The sequence below is a fragment of the Lepus europaeus genome, chromosome 8 (genome assembly GCF_033115175.1).
Source record: "Lepus europaeus isolate LE1 chromosome 8, mLepTim1.pri, whole genome shotgun sequence".
In the NCBI taxonomy this organism is placed as follows: domain Eukaryota; kingdom Metazoa; phylum Chordata; class Mammalia; order Lagomorpha; family Leporidae; genus Lepus; species Lepus europaeus.
In genome coordinates, this window is record NC_084834.1 from 26,326,089 (window position 1) to 26,350,335 (window position 24,247).

At 40.7% G+C, this 24,247-nt stretch overlaps 1 protein-coding gene across 7 annotated transcripts in view; it reads right to left on the reverse strand.

Annotated features, from left to right (window-relative positions):
• FHIP1A (FHF complex subunit HOOK interacting protein 1A) overlaps window positions 1-24,247 on the reverse strand; it is a 307,163-nt gene that overhangs the window by 174,417 nt on the left and 108,499 nt on the right. For 3 of the 7 annotated variants that reach the window (XM_062199499.1, XM_062199498.1, XM_062199500.1), the window contains exon 3: window positions 8,557-8,729. The exons of the other annotated variants lie outside the window; for them this stretch is intronic. The gene's annotated coding sequence lies outside the window, so the exon portion shown is untranslated. The remainder of the gene's footprint in view (window positions 1-8,556; window positions 8,730-24,247) is intronic. 7 annotated transcript variants of the gene reach the window in all.

Sequence of the window (24,247 nt, forward strand, 5' to 3'; positions counted from 1 at the left end):
GTTCTGTCTTTGGAGTAAAAGGTAACAGTAAAAAATTTCCTTTGCATAGAATGATGAGATTGGACAGTCATTTGTTAATTTTAAAACTTGACTGATGGAATCATAAATACTTATATCATTTAAAGATATAAATATACATCCATTCGCTAATCTTTTGGTGAGGGATGAAGTGTTTACTTTGTATATGAGACTCTGTTGACTAGAATTACATATTTCTTCCTGGCATAAAACACTCCAAATAAGACACACTTTTTTTTTTTTTTAGTCTTTGCCTCTTTAATGTAGATAATAACATTAGTGTTTAGTAAAGATACTTGCAATACTTGCAAAGCAATCAATGTAGAACCCATGCAGAACTTTTATAATTTTTTTCACAACACATAGTTGTGTCACCTACAATCAAGTCAAAAGCAAATTTTTATTGACTGATTCTCATGAAGCTATTCTAATGCATTAAACCTTGTTTCCTGAGAAGTATCTTTCTGTTCTCATATTTTATCAATTTATACAATATTTAGATTTAGCTAAATTATTTAATTATAATATTAAGTAAAATGTGTTGTATGTACACACAACAGTTGCCCATTGGTAAACAAAATTCAACTGGAGAAAGCATGGGGAACAGGTCTACTTAAGCAGTGATTAACCGCTACCACAACACAGCATGCTGTGGAGAGCAACCAATAAACTGCAGAAAAAAAAACCGAATTGAAATAATAATTTCTTGAATTAAATAAGGAAGCTTCTGTCTTATCAGCTATGTGATTTCCAAATATTTTCTCCGATCTCGCAGCATGTCTGTTCAATTTCTTGACCATAATTTTTTTTTAAGATTTATTTTATTTATTTGAAAGACAGAGTTAGAGAGGTAGACAGAGAGAGAGGTATTCCATCCGCTGGCTCACTCCCCAGATGGTCGCAATGGCCAGAGCTGCATCAATCTGAAGCCAGGAGCCAGGAGCTTCTTCCGGGTCTCCTATGCAGGTGCAGGGGCCCAAGAACTTGGACCATCTTCTACTGCTTTCCCAGGCCATAGCAGAGAGCTATATTGGAAGAGGAGCAGCCGGGACTAGAACCCGCACCCATATGGGATGCCGGAGCTTCAGGCCAGGGTGTTAACCCACTGTGCCACAGCACCAACCCTGACAATGATTTTTTAACTTTTATGAAGACCATTTTTCTTTTCTTTTGTTGCTTATGCTTTCAGTGACAAATCTAAGAATCCACTGCTCAAGCAAAGGTCATTAAAATTTATCCTTAGATTTTCTTCTAACAGCTTTATAGTTTTAGCTCCTATATTTAGGTTTTTGACCATTCTGAGTTAATTTTGGTGCATTAAAGTAAGATTCTGAAGGACCCTTATGGGGGGAGGGACAAGAAACCTAGGCCTGGGCAAATATCAGGGGCTTCTTAAGAGGTTAGATGTTCCCCAGAGTCTAGCGGGCAGGACATTCTCTGGGAAGGAAAAGTCAATCCCCTTCAGAGAATCTCTGGGCACGCCCAGAGCAGAACTGCCCCTCCCCTCCGGGAAACCTCTGGGCGCGCCCAGAGCAGAGCTGCCCCTCCCCTTCAGAGAGTCTCTAGGCGCGCACTTATGATGTCACTGCGACCGGCCAATCCTGTAACACCTCAGCCCTCTCCCTCAGCATTCTCCGGTATGCTAATTGTCCCTCCGAACCAGCCAATCCCGTCTCACCTCTGCATTTTCCACCAGCACTCTCTACCAGCATTCTTCGCCAGCATTCTCCCATATGCTAATGGTCCCTCTGAACTGACCAATCCTACGCATGTGCATTAGGAATATGCTAATTTGTTGCCTATATAACCTGTGTGAAACTGCCGCTCAGGGCTCCTCACCGCCTGAGGTGGGGGCCCGTTTGCGCAAACGTTCAATAAAAACCTCGTGCTTTTTGCATCAACTGGTCTGGAGTCTGGATCTTTGGGCGTCCTCCCGAGCAAGTGGGCATCTCTGCAACTGAGAGGTCCAACAATTCCAACTTCATTTTCTTGCCTGCAGTTGTCCAATTCTCCTAGCACATTTGTTGATCAGACTACTTTTCCCTATTAAATGGTCTTTTGGCACTAGTTGAGAGTCAACTGGCCATAGATGCTGGCTGTATTTCTAGACTCTCAATTCCATTAGTCCATTCATTTATCCTTATGCCATTAACACACTCTTTTGAATACTATAACTTTATAATAAGTTTTCAAATCAGAAGGCTTAAGTTCTCCAATTTTGTTCTTTATTAAGATTACTTTCACTAATCAGAGCTCCCTGCAATTTCATGTGAATTTGAGAACTGCTCTTCCCATTTTTGAAGAAAAAACGACCACTGGAATTTTGGTAACTATTACATCGAATCAACAGATTGTTTTTAGGAAATAGCACCATCTTAATAATAACAGGTCTTTAAATCCATAAACACTAATTTCATTTATTTGGGTCCTGTTTAATCTCTTCCAGCAATGTGTTGTAGTCTTCATATTCAAGTCTTCTGCTCTTATATTTAAATTTACTCACAGATATTTCATTCTTTTGGCTGCTACTATAAATAAAATAATTTTCAATTTCCTTTTAGGAGGTGGCATTGTGCCATGGTAGGCTAAGCCTCTGCCTGTGGTGCCAGCACTCCATACAGGTAACCGTTTGAATCCCAGCTGCTCCTCTTCCAATCCAGCTCTCTGCTTATACCCTGGGAAAGCAGTGGAAGATGGCCCAAGTACTTGGGCCCCTGCACCCACATGGGAGACCTGTAAGAAGTTCCTTGCTCCTGGCTTTGGATCAGCTCAAGCACTGCCTGTTGCGGCCAGTGGGTAGTGAACCAGCGGATGGAAGACCTTTCTCTGTCTCTCTCTCTCTAACTCCACTTCTGAAATAAATAAATAAATAAATAAATAAATAAATAAATAAATAAATAATCTTTTTTTAAAAAAAGTAAATACTAAAAAATTTTCCTTTTAGATTTTTTTTTCATTGTTAGAGTTTAGAAACACACCTGAAATTTTGCTGAATTCTCTTACTGGTTGTGATTATGTGTGTATGTGTGTGTTTAGGGATCTTCTTTACACAGAATTATGTCATTTTCAAATAGAGATAGTGTTAACTACTTCCTTTCCAATACAGATGCCTTCCATTGCCTTCTCTTGCATTACTACTCTAGTTCAGACTCCAAGTATACTGTAGAATTGCAAAGGTGAAAGAAGTCATCCTCACCTTCTTGATCTTAGGAAGAAAGTTTTCAGTCCTTCATTACTGAGTATGATGTTAGCTGTGGTCTTTTCATAAATGTCATTTACCACATTAAGAAACTTCCATTCTATTCCTAGTTTGCAGACTTTTTACAAGATGTTAAATTTTGTAAGATGCTTTTTGGTCATCTATTTGAGATAATAAATGGAGATTTTTTTCCTTTTGTTCCCCTAGTAACATGGCGTATTCTATTGATTTTCTTAGTAGTTACCATGGAGATTGCAATTAATTTCCTAGATTTGTAACAATATAGTTTGAATTGATATCAGCTTAGCATCAATACCATGTATTAACTTTGACCTTATCCATTTCCGCCCTTCCCTACTATTATGTTGTTGTTGTCACAATTTACATTCCTCTACATTGTGTGCCCACTGTCATATATTCATAATTATTGTTTTATGCATTTATCTGTCAAATACTGTAGGGGTAATAAAGAGGCAGCACAATCCAAAACTACAGTAATGATAGTTTTTTTTAAGATTTTATTTATTTGAAAGGTAGAGAGAGAGAGAGAGGTGGGGGGGGAGAGTCAGAGAGAGAGGTCTACCATCTGCTGGTTCACTCCCCAAATGGCCACAACCTCTGGAGCTGGGCCAGGCTAAAGCTAGGAGCCCAGAAATTCTGCTGGGTCTCCCATGTGGGTGCAGAAGCCCAGGCACTTGGGCCATCTTCCACCGCATTTCCAGGTGCATAAGCAGAGAGCTGGACCAGAAGTAGAACAGCCAGGACTGGAGTCAGAGCCCATATGGGATACCAGCACTGCACACAGTGGCTTAACCAGCTACGCCACCACGCTGGCCCCAGTAATGACAGTTTTATATTTACTATATTGTTACCTTGCCAAATGATCTATCTTTCCTCATACAGCTTCGAGTTACTGGCTTATGTCCCTTAATCTCAGCCTAAAGGATTCCCTTTAGCATTTCTTGTAGGGCTACAAGTCTACTACCAATGAATTTTCTTAATTTTCATATGGAACCATTTTAATTTCGCCTTCATTTTTGAAGGATAATTGTGCCAAATATAGAATTCTTGGATAATATTTTAATATATCTTCCCACTGTCTCCATGGTTTCAGATGACTAATCAGTTTGAAATCCTATTGAGAATCTTTCATATGTGACAAGTCATTTTGCTCTTGCTGCTTTCAATGTTCTCTCTTCTCTATGGCTTGTAACAATTTTATTATAATATGTCTAGCTGTGGATCTCTCTGAGTTTATCCTGTCTGAATTTTGTTTATCTTCTTGGATATATAAATTCATCAATTTCATAAAAATGGGGACTTTTCAGCCATTATTACTACCTCAAAGAATCTTTCTAGTCCTGTCTCTTTTCTCCTTTTAGGACTCCCATAACACGTATGTTGATACGCCTGATATTACCACATGAGTTTCTTAAGCTCTGCCCATTTTTCTTTATTCTTTTTGCTTTCTATTCCTCAGTCTGGGTGCTTTCTTTTTTAAAATTTATTTATTTATTTTGAAAGTCTGAGTTACATAGAGAGAGGGAGAGGGAGAGACAGAGAGATCTTCAATTCGCTGGTTCACTCCCCAAGTGTCTGCAACAGTCAGCATCGCACCAGGCCAAAGCCAGGAGCCAGGAGCTTCTTCTAGGTCTCCCACATGGAGAGGCCCAAGCATTCAGACCATCTTCCACCACTTTTCCCAGGCCATTAGCAAGGAACTGAAGAGGAAGTGCAGCAACCAGGACTCCAACTAGTGCCCACATGGATGCCGGCATAGTGGGCAGCAGTTTTGTTGGCTATACCACAACACCATCCACAGTCTGGGTGATTTCTATCACCCTCTTTTCAAGTTTGTTGACCCAAGGCTGTTCAAATCTGCATTAGACACCGACAAGTGAATTTTTTACTCCAGGTATTGTACCTTTTGGTTCCAAAATTTCTATTTGGTTCCTTTGATAATTTCTCTTTACTGATATTACCTACTTGATCATATTTCATTTATTTATGAGAGAGAGAGAGAATGAATGAACAAGAAAGAGAGGCTAACTGAATTTATCTGCTGGTTCCTTCCCTAGTACCTACAACATTGAGGGTGGGTCAAAGCCCAAACTCAATCTTAGGTATCCCATATGGGTAGCAGGATCCCAAACACTTCAGCCATCACCACTCTCTACCAGGGTCCACATCACCAGGAATCTGAAATCAGGAGTACTCCAATGTGGCTATAGATGTCCTAGCCAGCCTCTTAACCACTAAGTCAAACACTCATGCCTCCTTTAGCTATTTATCCACAGTTTCTATCAGCTCTTTCAGTATATTTAGACAGTTAATGTAAAGTCTTTAGCAAATTAAGTCTAATGTTTGGCTTCCTTTTGAATAGCTTGTGTCAATTTCTTTTTTAGTACAAGGGAGCAATCTCGTTTGCATGCTTTGTAATCTTTATTGGGAACTCAATATTTTATTTTTTATTTTTTATTTCATAAATGTGAATTTACAAAGTACAACTTTTGTATTGTTGTGGCTCCCCCCCCCGAACCTCCCTCCCTCCCGTGGCCCTCCCCTCTCCCTCTCCCATCCCACCCTTTATCGAGTTTCATTTTCAATTACCTTCATATACTGAAGATCAACCTAGTATATACTAAGCAAGGATTTCAACAGGCTGCATTCACACAACCGCACAAGGTATAGGGTATTGTTCGACTAGTAGTGTTTTTACATTTCATAGTAAAACATATTAAGGACAGAGATCCTACGTGGGGAGCATGTACCCAGTGACTCCCGTTGTTGATTTAACAACTGGCACTCTTATTTGTGACGTCAGCAATCACCCGAGACTCTTGCTATGAGCTGTCTAGGCTATAGAAGTCCCTTGAGTTCACCGACTCTGAACTTGTTTAGTCAAGGCCGTGTCACAGTGGAGATTCCTTCCTCCCTTCAGAGAAAGGCGCCTCTCTCCTTGATGGCCTGTTCCTTTTGCTGGGGTCTTGTTCACCAGGGTCTTTCATTTAGATTGTTTTTTGCCACCGTGTCATGGCTTTCCATGCCTGTGAGACTCTCATGGACCTTTTAGCCAGATCCGAATGTCCCAAGGGTTGATTCTGAGCCAGGAGTGCTGTTTTGGGCATTTGCCATTCTATGAGTCTGCTGTGTGTCCTGCTTCCCCTGCAGGATCATTCTCTCCCTTTTAATTCTATCCTTCATTATTTGCTTACACTGGTCTTATTTGTGAAATCTCTTCGACACATACCCTATCTTTTTTGATCGGTTGTGTATTTATACTTATCACTTTACCAAGTGTGCTGGCATTGGTACCTGCCTCCTTGGTAAGACTGATTTGAAATCCCCTGGCACATTTCTAGGGGAACTGAGTATTTTAATAAGGGTTTAGTAGTATTCAGAATATATAAGTCTTCACAACTCATCAATAAAAGACAAGGTAGAACTTTGGTTAAGACAGTGGACCAGGTTAAGATGCCCACCATGCCATATCAGAGTAACTGGGTTCAAGTCCCATTCTCCTGAATCCAAATTCCTACTAATGTGGACCCTAGGAGTCAGAGAGTAATGGCTCAAATGATTAGGCCCTTGCCATCCACAATGGAGATGGATTAAGTTCATAGATCCTGGCTTTGGCTTGGCCCAGCCTCAGCTGTTGCAGGCATCTGTGGAGTAACCAGTAGATAGGAGTTCTTTGTCTATCTCTTTCTCCATATGTGTCTCTTTGTCTCTTTAAAAGAAAAAAAAAAAAAGGCAAATCTCTCTGAATAGATATTTCTCCAAAGTAGATATACAAATGGCCAACAAGCATACAAAAATTGTTCAACATCACTGGTTATCAGAGAAATACAAATGGAAACCACAATGAAATATCACTTCATACCCATGAAATGGCTACAACAAGAAAAATTTTATATTTAATTTATTTAAAAAAAAAAACAGAAAACAAGTGGTGAGGATAGGGAGAAACTGAACCCCTTATACACTGCTGGTAGGAATTTAAAACGACTTAAGGTTAGTTATTCAGAAAGCTAAATACAGAATTATGATATAACCCAGCAATTCTTTTCCTGGCTAAATACCTAAAAGAATTAAAACAGGAGCCGGAGTGTGGCATAGCAGGTAAAGCTGCCGCCTTCAGTGTGGCATCTCATATGGGTGCCAGTTCGAGTCCAGCTGCTCCTCTTCCAATCCAGCTCTCTGCTATGGCCTGGGAAAGCAGTAGAAAATGGCCCAAGTCCTTGGGCCCCTGTACCCACATGGGAAGACCCAGAGGAAGCTCCTGCACCCACATGGGAGATCCAGAAGAGGCTCCTAGCTCCTAGCTTCAGACTGGCACAGCTCCAGCTGTTGCGGCCAACTGGGGAGTGAACCAGTGGATGAGAGACACCTCCCTCTCTCTCTCTCTTCTTCTCTCTTTCTGCAACTCTGAGTTCCAAATAAATAAATAAATCTTAAAAAAAAAAAAAAGAATTTGAAACAGGCACTCCAATACTTTATCACAAATGTTCATAGCAACATGATTCACAATAACACAAAAGGTGTGAACAACTTAAATACCCATCAACAGATGATTAGGTAAACAAAACGTAATACAGGCATACAATGGGATATGATCCAGTCATTAAAATAAAGTACTGATACGCCCTACGACTTCATGATGGTAAGTGAAGGAAGCAGATCATAAGGTCACATATTATATGATTTCTTTAATGTGAAGTATCTAGAATAGGAAAACTCTTAGAGATAGAAAGAAGAATGTGATTGTCAGGGGACGGAGGACCACAGGAACAAAAAGTAATTATTTAATACCAACAAGGTATTCTTTGGGGATGATGAAAAGTTTTCAAACTAGAAAAGGGTAGGGGTTACACAACACTGTAAATGCCACTAAACTGTACAGCATAAGACAGTTAATTTTATTTTGTGTAAATTTTAATTCAATTTTAAAAAAGGAAACCACTGCTTAAAATATGTCTCTAAGTCAACCCTAAGCATCAGAACTTCATTCAACCATACAGTTTCACATCCTAAAAGAAGCATTTCTACCAAACTGTACTCTGATATTAAGCACCTGACTTGAACTGAGGGCCATTACAAGTAGCAACTGTGTGAAAATCATTATTGCAGCAGACACAGGGATGTTGTTAAGAGAATACTACCTTTCCAGTGTCCTCGCCACAAGGACTCACAAGAAAATCTTCTCTCAGGTCTCAACTCCTAAAAAGGTTACTTGATGACTATTGTGTTTGTAAATCTCAAAGGCACTGTGTAACCTGTAATAACTTCACAAGAGATGTTTGGGGAAAGCTGTTCCACTCATGCTATCTTTCACCTACCTCCAGAATGGGCAGCAAATCCTTACAAGTTGCCCCCAACCAAGCAGTGCCTAAAAGGGTGCACATCAGCTCTTACTAGGGAAGACATCTAGAAACAGTCAGCAAATGGTGACTTGTACAGCCTGTGAGACCAAGGAGAATCAGTTGAATCCAGTGATTTCCATTTTAAGTATCTGAAGTAGGAAGAAAAAAAGAGAAGTCAGAAAAAGTAAACAAAACTAAGTCACACTGATGACAAAAGACTAGAGTGAGAGTCCTCAAACTCTGGAAGTGAAGCTTTTACAAATACCATTAACCATACCTGCTCTTACATCAGTGTGAGGCTTCCACTTCTGGCTGCTTTTATTTGACCCAGTTTCTCCTATGAAGTTCAGATCCCAATTTATGGTCCACATCCAGTAACAGGGACAGACCCTGTCAAAGTATTTGCATCACCTTCACAATTTCACCCTCCTTTTTTTTTCTACATGTCTATTACCTAGCTCAATCTTTCTTTTGGGAGTTTGGGGTAGAAGAATCAAGATGGAACATAAGTAAGAGAAAAATGAGTGATGTTACCAATCTGTACAAAAGTAACCAAACTATCTGCAGATACTAACTGCAGCTCATCTCTATGAAATGGTGAAACAATCTACCATTTGGTCACAATATTTAAGATATTTAAGATAAATTCTTTAACTTTCCTTAAAAAACAACTTCTCATCTTTTCAATCAATGACAGGAAATTACAGCATTTTTCAGAAACGTTAATCTAAAATTATCTACTGTCTAGTTCCTTTCAAGGAAATTACTAATACTTAACAGGACTAGCCTTATATCACAGCTATTTTCTCCATTCTATCACATACTTTTTTTTTTTTTAATTATTATTTTTTTATTTTTGACAGGCAGAGTGGACAGTAGAGGGAGACAGAGAGAAAGGTCTTCCTTTTTGCCATTGGTTCACCCTCCAATGGCCGCCGCGGTAGGCGTGCTGCTGCTGGCACACCGCGCTGATCCGATGGCAGGAGCCAGGTGCTTCTCCTGGTCTCCCATGGGGTGCAGGGCCCAAGCACTTGGGCCATCCTCCACTGCACTCCCTGGCCACAGCAGAGAGCTGGCCTGGAAGAGGGGCAACCGGGACAGGATTGGTGCCCCAACCGGGACTAGAACCCGGTGTGCCGGCGCTGCAAGGCGGAGGATTAGCCTACTGAGCCGCGGCGCTGGCCTCACATACTTTTTATCAATGTAATAATGATTCAATTATATAAGTGTGTTTTACTGTCAGCCTCAAATCTATTTTGAAAATAAGCTAGTCAGAGCATCAAAGAAAATTCAGTGGGGGCCAGCACTGTGGCACAGCAGGTAAAGCTGCCGCCTGCAGAGCCGGCATCCCATATGGACACCGGATGGAGTCCTGGATGCTCTACTTCCGATCCAGCTCTCTGCTATGGCCTGGGAAAGCTGTAGAAGATGACCCAAGTGCTTGGGTCCCTGCACCCAAGTGGGAGACCCTGAAGAAGTTCCTGGCTCCTGACTTTAGATCAGCGCAGCTCCGGCGATTGCAACCATCTGGGGAGTTAGCCAGCAGATGGAAGACCTCTCTCTCTCTCTCTGCCTCTGCCTCTCTGTAACTCTGTCATTAAATAAATCTTTTTAAAAAAAGATTCTTTCTCCTCTTCCTAAATCTTTCCCCATTTAGAAATCCAATGTTGAGTTTTATCTGTAGGAACAAGACTCTTCCCTGGTTGTATCTTAGCACAACTGTGCTAGTGAGCAAAAAGTATGTGGCAAGAATAAACAACTCACTTGTCAGTAGTACATGGATCAAAGAAGAAATCTCAAGAGAATTTTTTAAAGATTTTGAACTGAAAATGAAAATACAACTTAATCAATGTTTGTGGAATGCAGTAAAAGTAGTACTCAAGAGGAAGTTTACAGCATTAAATGCATATATTAGAAAAAAAGAAACCCCAAAAATCAATGATCCAAGCTTTCACCAAGGAAATTATAAAAAGAGCAAATTAAATCCAAAGCAAGTAGAAGAAAAGAAATAATGAAAATTTGGAGCAGAAAACAATGAACCCGAAAACAGGAAATCAACAGAGAAAATAAGCTAAACAAAAAGCTGGTTCTTTGAAAAGACCAATAAAATTGATAATCCTTTAGCCTGGTTAACTAAGAAAAAAGACAGAAAACACAAATTATTAATATTAGAAATGAAAGCTGGGCCATCACTACTGACTCCTTGGATGTTAAATATATATATATATATTTATAAGCAAAAAGACATCAAATTATATTGTTATCACAATTTAGAAAGTGCTAATTTAATGAATAGTAACAAAGATGCCCTGAGTGACCCTGGTGTCAAAGTTTTATTGGTTTAAACTTAGGCCAGCATGTTATTCACACTGGTATTAAAGGCAAAAAACTGCAGCTCCAAGCCTAAGTAAGCAACCTCACTGATTGATATACAGGCACTACAATAGCCTAACACAAACTCCCAGAAAAAATGACTTAAAGATGCAAATCTTGCAGACAATAGCAAAACAAGATGTCTCTGGGTACCACCTAAATACCTGACAACACTGCCATTCTATTCTTTTGTAGACGATGTATTTCTCATAAAGTGTTCTGACAGGCTGCTTTATCAGAACCTATTTACATAGCTACCAATTTATTCCAAAGCAAAGAGAATAAAGTAGATATACACACAAAAAGTACATCACCTATGGTACATGTCTCAGTTCATTGTAATTAATGAAACATTTTTTCCCTCATGCAGAAAACCAGCCACATAAATAAACATATCAAGGATCAATGAAGCATCAGTTTCATCCTTTAAAAAACTTCAACTAGCAGAATTCTTTTTAGATCTCCTGGTGTGCTGAAAGAAAATCACTTTAGGAGAAAAGAACTATTTTTATTTTAAAAAAATAAATCCATAATCTTATTCCTAAATTACTTTTCCACTATAACTACAATCATTTATGTGTACATATGTATTAACATGGGTATATTTAATTCAAACACACACATAAAAATATATACTATTTTGAATATATATATATGTATATATATATATAAAGATACAAGTTTAGGAATTTCCTTTGGTATTTTAGGAAAGCAAATTTCATCTGAAATGTTTCTGTGTATCTAAATAGTATAAGTAGATTTATTTAAAATGTCTAATCAGTTTTATTAGTCAATAAATATCAGTGTCTTATTAACTGCTATGTACAAAACTTAGGAAATTGCCACCATCATTTATTGTGCCCTCTTATTCTATAAAATAACCAAAATTTGAGTGTTTATATTGCCTTTATTAATGCTGATATCACTTAAATTCGAATTCGGTTTATTTTGCTATCCATGCCAAAGCTAAACCCCAGAGAGCTTCATTCTCATGCTTTTCAGCAAATCAATATTTGTTTTTTTAAATAAATGAATCTTTTAAAATCTTTCTTTAAAAGAGAGGGAGAAGGAGGAGGGGAGGAGGGGAGGGGTGGAGGAGAGGGGGAGGGAATCTTCCATCCGATGGCTCATTCCTTCAAAGTCAGTACTCTTCAACCTAGATTCTACAGTATGTCTTAGGGTACATTAGCATGTTTAACTTTTGTCTAAATAGAAGGATTTTATTTGAAGAGAATGGCTGATCTCAACACAATGGGGGGGGGGTGTCTTTCTATTATTACCATATCTATTAACTTACTAACAGATAGTAAATTACAAGGTTCTACCTGGTTACTTAACAGACAGCTGCCTTCTTTTTACTGAGTTCCTAGCACATCAAATGTCCTTTTGGGGCATAGAAAAATTAACAGAGGCCATAAAGTCCCCTATGTACCAATTAAAAATCTATACAATCATCTCTTCTCTGCACAAATCTTATAAAGTTTTCCCACATCCTTCTGGACATCTTCTAGGCTGGCAATAACAAGTCATTAAAACTCTCTAATAACAGCCTGATGAGCCATAAATTCGCTATGCAAAGTCAACAACAGTCAAAGACCTATAAACAGCAGCATGGGCTGCTCTAAGAACTTCTCAGAATCAATGAGAGATTTCCAGAAGAAAATGGGGCAAAACTAAAGTCTATGTGGAGACTGAAGGAGAATGCAGAGATAAACTTTAACCGGCCTCTTTCTAACTCTGTTTACTCTACAAAGCTGTATTTCAGAAACCCAGGCAGGAATAACATTACCAAGAAAAACAGGGACGTAGAATGACTGGAAACATAAGCTGGAGTGGTTCAGCAGATCAGACTGGACTTGTACTGGACAGACTTGGCTTCCAGTTAAAGGAAAAAAGAGACATAGGTAAGCCACAGGATTCTGAGTTTTCAGCCCAGAGAAGAAAGACTTAGTAAGCATAAAAACCACAGAGATAGAAGAAGCAGGGCTCTAGTTCTTACGAAATGAGTCAGCAAAAGAAAAAAGGGTCTGGGACTCAGGTACACAAGAAGGCCAATGGAGTCATAGCTTTGGGTTCTTTCCCTTTGTCTTTAGCTTTCTCTTACATCTCATCCACCAGTGAAGATCTCTAACCTCCCTAATTTCTACCCCAAAATATAGGCACACACTTTCCGACTCCCTGTGCATACTTGTTCTCTTCAACCACACCTCTAAATGAGAACCAGGAAAGATATAGTAATGAGTTATATTTATTGCTTAATAACTGTGTAACACTGTTTTAGCAAGCTCAGACATTTGCCTTTTAGTATTTCACCTTGGAATGAACATTGCAAGGCTTCATCTTTTATTTTTATTATTATTTCATTAGAGAATGAAAGAGAGAGATATCAATCTTAAATCTACTAGTTCATACCCCCAAGTGCCTGCAATGGCCAGGACTGGGCCAGGCCAAAGCTGTCAGCCAGTAACTCAATCAGGGACCCAACTCCTGAACCATCACTTGCTGCCTACCAAGTACTCATTAGCAGGAGGCTGGAATAGAGTGTAGCCTGGAATCAATCCCAGGCACTCCAATATAGGATGTGGCAACCCAACTGGCAGGTTAACTACCAGGACAAATGCCCACCCCCAAGGCTCCATCTTTTAATGAAGCTGCCATTAAGTAAGAAAACAAATTCCTCTGGAGAGACAGTCAATCTTATTTCATTTTAAGGCTACCCAGGGAGTGGAGCTAGGCCCAAACATAGCACAGTCACCCCTATCCAGACTGATTTCCCTTATCTTGGAGATGTTAGCATAATATATCCTTACAACTACCCTCTTCCAAGTTTCTGAGACAAATGTTCCCCTTGCATGTGTTTGTACTGGCCAATCTGCTTTCCTTATCAAACAACAAAACCCCAGAGGAGAAGGTGTCCTCCTCAGTCATTTGCACAGGAGGACCCTGACTTCATACATGCACAAAACATTACTTCATCCCAGGATTTCTCAATCTCTGCACTACTGGCATTATTAAAGAAAAAATATATATATCGGCCGGCCCCGCGGCTCAATAGGCTAATCCTCCACCTTGTGGCGCCGGCACACCGGGTTCTAGTCCCGGTTGGGGCGCAGGATTCTGTCCTGGTTACCCATCTTCCAGGCCAGCTCTCTGCTGTGGCCAGGGAGTGCAGTGGAGGATGGCCCAAGTGCTTGGGCCCTGCACCCCATGGGAGACCAGGAGAAGCACCTGGCTCCTGGCTTCGGATCAGCGCGGTGCGCCAGCTGCAGTGGCCATTGGAGGGTGAACCAATGGCAAAAAGGAAGACCTTTCTCTCTGTCTCTCTCTCTCACTGTCCACTCTGCCTGCCAAAAAATATATATATATATACCGTGACACTTCTTAAAATAGCAAGGAAAATTTTATTCAGGACTACTGAACAGGTGTCAAGAATATCACAACAGACGAGCAAGATCAGGTTCAAATGATCTAGCAGAGACAGCTGGGATTATAGCCATCAGCAGAGTAAGGGTATCCTTGAATGGAAAATCCCTAGAAGGAGACATTAAGGGCAGGGGGTTCCTGATAAACCGACCTAACAGGATTCCTGCTGAAGGCAGGCCAGAATGATCAGATATCACGGGTGGGGAGATTCTCATTACACTGACTTAGCAGAATTCCTTCATGAAATTTGTCTGGGCAGGCTGAGGGCAGGATGGAGGCCCCAGTTAAGGCCAACTTGAGAAGAGGGTTCAGATGAGCCTAACCAAAAGTTTGATCAAACAAAGCGTCTCAGTCAACACTCTGGCTCAGCTAATTTTTGTTGAGGGGTATGGTACATCTAGGACATTTAGCAGTAGCTCCAGTCTCTACCCACTAATTGCCTAGTACACACACACACACACACACTCCTAAATTTAACAATGTGAGACACTGCCAAATATCCCCTGGAGGAAAAAAAACTCACTTGGTTGAGAATCACTGCTGTAGAGCCGAAGTTGGCAAAATTTTTCTGTAATAGGCCAGATAGAAAATATTTTGTAGGATACAGACACACTCTGTGCCTATTCTTCCTTGTCTTTTTTTTTTTTTGTCAACTATTTAAAAATATAAGTTATTCTTAGTTTATGGGCCATAAAAAAAAAAAAAGGCAGTTGGACAGATTTGATCCATGGGCCATAGTTTGGTGAACTCTATTTTAGACTAAAGTAACACTTTCTAAATAGTCATAGATGGTGTATATTTGTAGATAATATATTTTTAAAATACAGATTTAACTAACTATATTACACCCACAATTAAGATACACCCACAATCCAGGAGTGCCTAGGTTCCACTTACGCCTTCACTTCTGATCAAGCTTCCTGCTAAGTGCACCCTGGAAGGTAGCAGAGGTTGGCTCAAGTACTTTGGTCCGTGCTACCCACAAGACCTAAATGTAGTTCTTAGTTCTTGACATCTGCCTTGTCCAGTTCTGACTATTTTAGGTGATAGATCCCTCTGCCTTCCAAACAAGTATTTTTTTAAATAAAAGAATTAGAAGAGTTGTGGTGTAGCAGCTAAAGCAGCCACCTGCAATGCCAACATCTTATATGGGCACCAGTTTGTATCCCAGCTGCTCCACTTCCAATCCAGCTCCCTGCTAATGGTCTGGGAACAGCAGAAGAGGATGGATGACCCAGGTGCTTGGCTCCTGCCATCCACGTGGGAGACGTGAGAGTTCACTGCTAATGCACCCGAGAAAGCAGTGGAAGATGGCCCAAGTGTTTGGGCCCCTGCACCCACGTAGGAGACCCAGGTGTTCTGTCTCCATGGCTTCTGCTTGGCCATTTTAGGGAGTGAACCAATGGGTGGAAGACCTCATTCTTTTCTCTGTTTCTGCCTTTGTCAATCTGCCTTTCAAATAAATAAAATTTGGGGGCCGGCACTGTGGCATAGTAGGTTAAGCCTCTGCCTGCAGCACCAGCATTCCATATGGGTGCTGGTTCATGTCCCAGCTACTCCTCTTCAGATCCAGCTCTCTGCCTATAATCTGGGAAAGCAGTGGAGGATGGCTCAAGTCCTCAGGCCCCTGTACCCTTGTGGGAGACCTGGTTAGAAGCTCCTGGCTCCTGACTTCAGATCAGCCCAGCTCCAGCCGTTATTGGCCATTTGGGGAGTGAACCAGCAGATGGAGGCCCTCTCTCTCTGTCTCTCCCTCTCCCTGTAACTCTACCTCCCAAATAAATAATTAAAATCTTTAAAGTAAATAAATTTTATCTTTAACAACAAACATAAAAAGGTATGCACATTCTCAAATTGCCTGGGTTTTCAAAAACTGCTCTGAAAAGCTGCCAAAAATCTGCCCCATCCCCCTCCCAAATTGTAACCAAACCTTGCATTCTCCTCCCTAGGTCCCAAAATTTCTAGCTATATTTTATTGATTGAGGAGTTCGGTTTGGGTTTTGTTTTTACTGATACTATTTTAGTTTATATTTAACATGTTTTTCATACTTTGTCTCTCATCTAACATTCTAGAATGCATCTTTAAAATTAGTCTATGCCTGGCTACAGAGGCTATGATTATGAAATAGGTCACTGGGACACCTTTATTCCTTAAGGGTCAGTTTATGTGAAAGCCCATATGCATTACAACCCTCTCAGCTTATTCCTCTAAAATCAACGAAATACTAACAAACTAACAGGCTACCCTGGAGATGACAGCATACTGAAAACAACCAGAGGACTATATAAAGGGTAGACCTCAGTCAAGATACTGAATGTGTGTGTTTGCATTTTTAACAGCTACAAACAAAACAAAGCCACAGTGAGGAAGGGGGCAGAGACTAGCAACTTGGTTATTTCAACTTACTAGGTTCCATTAGGCAGGATCCAAATCACTTGCAAAAAACGAAAACTGTATCTCTAAACAAATGCAGGAAAACATGTCTAAAAAGTAAATCACAAACTCTACAGGATATATCTGCCATGGACTTACTCTTTTATGATTAAAACATCAACACTAAAGTGTCAGCTTTGATGCTAAAACCCTAAATAAATCAGTAGCTGATCTTCCAAAGAGTAGACATAATCTTTATTTTTACTAGAATTCACTTTAAAATCAGAAAAACAATATATAGTCATTGTAAAAAAGAATATAAAGAAATACAAAGATAATAAAAACACTCATAGCACCACCATGGGAGACAAACTATTTTTAAAGCTTTAATATCTTTCTCTCCAATCTTTTTTAAATTTTCTAACAACTTTATCAATCTTATAAAATTAGGAGCATAATAAATGTGTTTATGTTTGCAAGCAATATAGATTCTTGCTTCTTCCATTTAATAGTATATCTGAAGTATTATCAAGTCATTAAATTCTTCCTCACAAAATTCAATTTTAATAGTTTTTCATTCTATTATATGGATACTCCATATATATATTTAACCCCTCTCTTATTACTGAACACTTAACATGTCCCAATTTTTCACTGCTAGAAATTCTCTGTGATTAATGACTTACAATTTTTTGTTTCGATTTCTGGTTTTTTAGGATGGATTGTAGAAAAATAGGAGGTTATGAATTCTTATCTGCTGATATCTATTGCCAAATTTTCTAGCAATTTACACTTCATGATCATATGGTGGAGCACATGTCACTGAGCTTTAAGAAGGTGTATACTTACATCACCAAGCACAGAAACCCGGAAAAAGTAATAAAGATTCATTCTCCCATCTGATCATTATACAATATATACGTGTATTGCAATGTCACACTGTATCCCCTAAATATGTGCAATTATTATACACCAATCAAGAAACAAAATTAGTTGATGCTGATGGAACAAAGACATAAGCCTCAGCCATTCTGGGTTACCTCTGCCTTCTTTCAAAAGGGCAGTTCAGTCTCACACCCTGTATTGTTCCCAACCCCACTCCCTGCATTCTTTTCTCCAGATCTGGAAGCCAGTGGGCCAAACCTGAAGAACCTGAATGGAGAAGCTCACCTTCACCTACTTCCCCCACCCCCACCGCAGCCCATCTAAGATATAAAAAGCCCCAGCCTGCAGGGGTCTGGACCCTCTACCATGTGTCCAGTCTGTGTGCATGCTGGAGTTGGTCACCCACCTCTGCGAATTTATTTTCTTTGAATAAATCCAGTCTGGCTGTGAGTTCTTATCCTGTCTCCTCTGTTCTTTGCCCTTGTCCTTTCATTTGGTGCCCCGTATGAGGAGGCATCAATCTGCACCCCTTTTTCTTAGACACCACACACACACACACACACACATACACACACACACGCACACGTCCAAATGAATGGAAATCATGTGCTTATGTTGTCCCTAGGATCACAGCTATCAAACAGGACTATTCCAACTCTGGTTGGCATCCAAAGAATAAGAGATTCCTCAGAGTCTCCCAATGCATCAGCTCAAAAGTCTTCAAGGACACTCCAATGGAACCATGCACAGCCAGAACAATGGCAGGATATTGGTCCTCAGTGAACCCCTTGTCAGGGCATCAGGAACATGAGAACTGCACTGGATATGGGCCAGTGGCTGTGATGTTTTAGACTCCCCCTCTGCCAACACTCTACCCTCTCAGTTTATGAACAGGGTATCACTCATCTCCTGGGAGACTACCAAGAAGCTCTGGCATGAGTTTTGACTCAGTCCTGGAAGAGCAGAGGGAAAGGTCACCATGCTATTTTAAACTCAAACTTGCAATCTGGACATCTCAATGCCCTGGCATACAAGGCTTGAGAAATAATTCCCCATTCCTTGCCACAGCTCAAGGCTTCATCCACATAACACTTTGAAGTTTGCACTCGATACTCTGAGAAATATTAAAGTATACAGAGAGATCCCAAGAAGAAGGAAAACAAGGGTTTGAAAGAAAAGACGGCCTAGGCAGAATGTCTAAACGTACTGTGATTCCTAAGTTTGGGCAGAAAGAAAAGCACAGGACAAGGAAACCTCTGTGTTCAAGTAAAGGCCTAGACTAATAACAATAGTAAGATTCATAAAAGTAATCATGTAGATCATTTAGGTGTCTATAATTAAAACTGTTAAACAGTCAAAACAGACTTAATTTTAAAGTGAGTAGGGTACAAAAGAAGTAGCTTTCTTTGAAATCTACTAATATATTTATATTTATATACACATAAAACCCTCAATATCTATCCTCTCCTTCCTTATTAACAAAGGCTCCATATTCTAACAAGCAGCAAAGAGCCAGGCAAAACCTCTATCTCTTAGCCTCCCCTGTAGCTTGCCAGAGGGGGTACTGTGCTATCATCCTAGATTAGTGAGTATAAGGGGGAATCACTCGGAAGGTCTTTTAGAAAAGCTCCTAAAAGAGGTTGGGGGAAGACAGATTGCTGGCAAGCTCCTTTTTGCTTCTTTTTTGTTTGTTTAAGATTGATTTATTTATTGGAAAGACAGAGTTACGGAAGAGGGATGGAGGGAAAGAGGAAGAGTGGGAGAGAGGTGGAGATAGAGATGAGAGATCTACCATTCACTGATTTACTCCCCAAATGGCTGCAATGACAGGAGCTGGGCCAGGCCACAGCCAGGAGCTTCATCCAGGTCTCCCATGTGGGTGGTAAGGGCTCAAGTACTTAGGCCATCTTCCACTGTTTTCCCAGGCACAGTAGCAAGGAAACAGAGCATCTGGGAATTGAACAGGTGCCCATATGGGATGCTGGCATTGCAGACACCAGATTAACCTTCTGTGCCACAACACTGGCTCCTCCCTTTTGCTTTTTGACCTTTCCTTCTGGCCTAGAATAAGCATCTGAAGATGGCTACAGTTTTGACAACCATCTAGTTTTTTGTTGTTGTTTTCAGTTCTCTGAATGAAAAAGAGAGACAGATCTTCCATTTGATAATTCACTCCTCAAATGCCTACAAAAGCCAGGACCGGGTCAGGCTGAAGCCAAGAGCCCAGAACTCAATACAGGTCTCCCACATTGGTGGCAGGGACCCAACTGCTTGAGCTGTCATAGCTGCGAACTAGGGTGCACCTTAGCAGGAAGCTGAAACAGGGAGTAGAGCCAGGACTCCAACTCAGGGACTGATAAGGGATGCAGGCATCTCCTGCAGCATCTGATTTGCTTGGCTAAATACCCAGCCCCCTGGCAGGCATCTTAAGAGGAGGATATAAGGTCACAGATCACACCTCAATAAAGGAAAACAGAAAGAAAAAAAAACTTAGGTGCTTGATCATCAAAGATTCACTCTACTAAACCTGGACAATCTAGTTCCAAACTTGTTTTGACTTAGAAGGAAAACAATTCCCTAATCTGTTTAAGCCATTGATTTTGGTGATTACTTAACAGCAACCTAACCAATATATCATTTGCTAAGAGTTATTTTACAAAGGTAAGAAGCATATGGAATTGGCAGAAATCAGTTGGCTCATTTAAATGTCCATTTAGCTTTACATACAATACCTATTGATTACTATGCTGGAGGACACAGACAGACATAAATAAGATGCAGTTCACAGGGGCGAGCACTGTGGCTTAGCAGGTAAAGCCTCCACCTGCAGTGCCGGCATCCTATATGGATGCCAATTCGAGTCCTGGCTGCTGCACTTCCAATCCAGCTCTCTGCTATGGCATGGGAAAGCAGTAGAGGATGGCCCAAGTGCTTGGGCCCTTGTACCCACATGGGAGACCTGGAGGAAGCTCCTGGCTTCAGATCATCACAGCTCCAGCCATTGCAACCAACTGGGGAGTGAACCAGCAGATTGAAGACCTCCCTCCCTCCCTCCCTCTCTCTCTTTCTCTCTCTCCCTCTAACTCTGCCTTTCAAATAAATTAATTAATTAAAAAAAAAAAAGATGCAGTTCACAGCCTAAAAGAAACATCTGAACTGACAAAATAAAATTTGATTAGTCATATTGTAAAGAAAGAATGAGGAGCTGTGGCATTATATAAGAAAAGTATTTAACCCAAACTGGAAAAAGGGAAATGGGATCCAAGAAGGCTTTCCAGCCAAAATAAAACTTATACTGAGACCTGAAAAAAAGAAACAATATTGTTAGGCAAATGGAGCACTGAGGGGAGAGTACTCCAGGCAGAGGAAAAAGCATATGCAAAGGCCTAGAGAAAAGAAAACATGACAAACTATAGGGACTGAAAGTAGAGAGAGAATTCTTATGGCCTGCCAAAATGACAGATGTTATCGCTCTCTGGACCAGACTAGACTCAAAGGTTTTTAAATTGTTCTTTTGGGGCCAGGGTTGTAGCACAGCAGGTAAAGCCACTACCTGCAGTGCTGGCTTCCCATGTGGGTGCCAGTTCAAGTCCCAGCTGCTCCACTCCCAATCCAGCTCTTGCTAAGGGAAAGCAATGGAAGATGGCCCACGTCCTCAGGCCCCTGCACCCATGTGGGAGACCTGGAGGAAACTCCTGGCTCCTGGCTTTGAATTGGCACAGCCCCAGCCGTTGCAGCCATCTGGGGAGTGAACCAGCAAATGCAAGACACCTTTCTCTCTCTCTCTCTCTCTCTATCTCTCTCTCTCTCTCTCTGACTATACCTTTCTGTAGCTATGCCTTTCAAATAAATATTTAAAAATTGTTCTTTTAAAGATCAAAACAATCGAAATGTTATTTCTATTTTCAACTCCTCAAAATGTCAAGTACCATCTAGGTATTACCTGCACTCTTCTAGCTCTATGCCTTATGGTGAGAGTCTTTCATTGTCTGAACCACCTTGTTCTTCACAGCTCGTAAGCTTCCTCAGCAATAAGACTGATAAAAGAGAAGGATTGGGGCCAGAACTCTGGTGCAGTAGGTTAAGCCACTGCTTGCAATGTGGGCATCCCATATGAGCACTGGTTCAAGTTCCAGATACTCCACTTCCTATACAGCCCCTTGCTAATGTACCTAGGAAAGCAGCAGAAAATGATCCAAGTACTCAAGCCCCTTCCAGCCATGCAGGAGACCAGGATGGAGTACCAAGCTCCTGGCTTCCACTTTGCCCAGCCCCAGCCACTTGCAGAGTGAATCAAAAGCTGAAAGATCTTTCTCTGTAACTCTGCCTTTCAAATAAAATAAATGTCATGATCACATGTGCTGGTGGGAACAATTATGCTATAGTCAAAACACAAGGAATGAATGGGAACAAGACACCAAATATAGTAGTGGAGGCAAGAAATGACGGAAACCTAGACTAGAATACATACAAAGGAATGCAGAGTAGTAGAAGCATGGTACTAAAAGAGAGTTAGTAGCTAGGCTCAAGCAGCCCAACCAGATATGCAAAGAGGAGCAGGGTGAAGTAAAGGGTAATCCTGGATTTCTGGCTTGAGCAGCTGAGATAGGAAGGTATCAGAGCACAATAATTAGGACCACATACTCTGAAACCAGACAACTTGCCTTGAATTTTACCTCTGCCAATTAAGTTTTGTGACCTTGGGAAAATTACTTCAACTTTATGTGCTTTGGTTTCCTCATCTTATAGTGGGCAAAAATAATAGAATTGATCTCAAGGGAATTCATGAGCAGCTACAATGAAGGGTCTTAGAACAATGTCCTGCACATAGCAAATGCCTGATAAATGTCAGCTATATTTGGTTGATGATTGATGGTGATGCCACTCACTAAGGGAATGCAAAAGGAGGCACAGATTCAGGGCAAGAGAACGAGTAGTTCAATTTCAGGTATGTTAACCCGATCTGACTGTGGGGGAACATCCATTGGACAGCTAATACAGGGCTAAGCTTAGGAGAGATTTTGTGAAGGGTTGTAATGTTAGAGTGGCATCTGGGCAGGTATCTGCAGACATGAAGAAGCAGGCCTTGGGGGAGAAACATGTAGGTGACATGGAGAAAGGCAAGAAGACTGTAAAGTTCATTTATTCAAGGGATGGACATAGGGCAGAAAATACTGTGAAGGACACAAGATAAAGACTCACAAATGAGAATTCTAGTAAGAATATAGCATAAAAACAAAGGGGAAAAAACTATGAATGACATGGAAATGAGAGAAACACACCACCGTTCACAGGAAACGGGCTTAAGAGACTGGAAATAAAGGGTAGGAACAAAAAAGGTACATCTTAATGAAAAGTGGTATACCCTAGAATCAGTTTTAAAGTTTACTGCTTTTGTTAATTACCTAGAAACTGCATAACAGAATCTCCAAGTTCACAAGAGTAGGATGGCTCTTTAAGTTAGTAAACTGCCTTAACTCAGAAAAAAAAAATTAGTAATCTGAGAAGAAAGAATCAAAAGTTTTAAGGAAAAAAATCAGAACATAATTGGACTTCAGTGAAAAAATTTAAACTGCATGTTTTAAATTTATTTTTTTCTAACCAATTCTCATGTTAATATGATATTAATACAAAGAGAACAGATTCAATGTAGTTCACAGATACAATTCCAATATAGTGATACTCCTCTACCTCTTTCCTCCCCAAACTGCATTTCTCAAATCAAGTTTTGGCCCTAAGCTTTCAAAAATTAACCCCCCTCACCCCCAAAAAAAGCCATCTTAAATACAATCAACGTGGGGCTTGAAGGACACTGAGAGACATCCACATAGTCCAGACCACAAATATTAGGAACAATTCTGGAATGCTTGTTGAGCCATCCAAGACCTGCTAAGTCAGGATCTCATGAGTTCAGAAAAAATTACTTCCTCTTAAAATTATTAAAATGAAAATCATCTAGGCCGGCACCACGGCTCCATAGGCTAATCCTCCACCTTGCGGCACCAGCACACCGGGTTCTAGTCCAGGTCGGGGCGCCGGATTCTGTCCCGGTTGCCCCTCTTCCAGGCCAGCTCTCTGCTATGGCCCGGGAGTGCAGTGGAGGATGGTCCAAGTGCTTGGGCCCTGCACCCCATGGGAGACCAGGAGAAGCACCTGGCTCCTGGCTTCGGATCAGCGCGGTGCGCCAGCCACAGCAGCCATTGGAGGGTGAACCAACGGCAAAGGAAGACCTTTCTCTCTGTCTCTCTCTCTCACTGTCCACTCTGCCCGTCAAAAAAAAAAAATTAAAATCATTTGTGCCCACCAAACAATTCATGCATACATAAAGCTTGAGAACCCCTAAACCACCTGCTCAAGAGACCAAGGGCTAGAGAAGAATGACTTGAACAATCCTACATAGTTAATGAACATGTCCACAGCAGTTATCAAACTTGAACATAAACCAGAATCACCCAGAGGGTCTGTTAAATACAAATCTCTAAGAACCATCTTCAGAGCTTGCAATTCAGCCCAAATTCCCAAGTGAGCTAGATGCTGCTTGTCTGGGGACCATACTTTGATCAATCTCTGGCCATAAGTATGGCTGTCAGAGACTTTTGTCAAAAGACATCA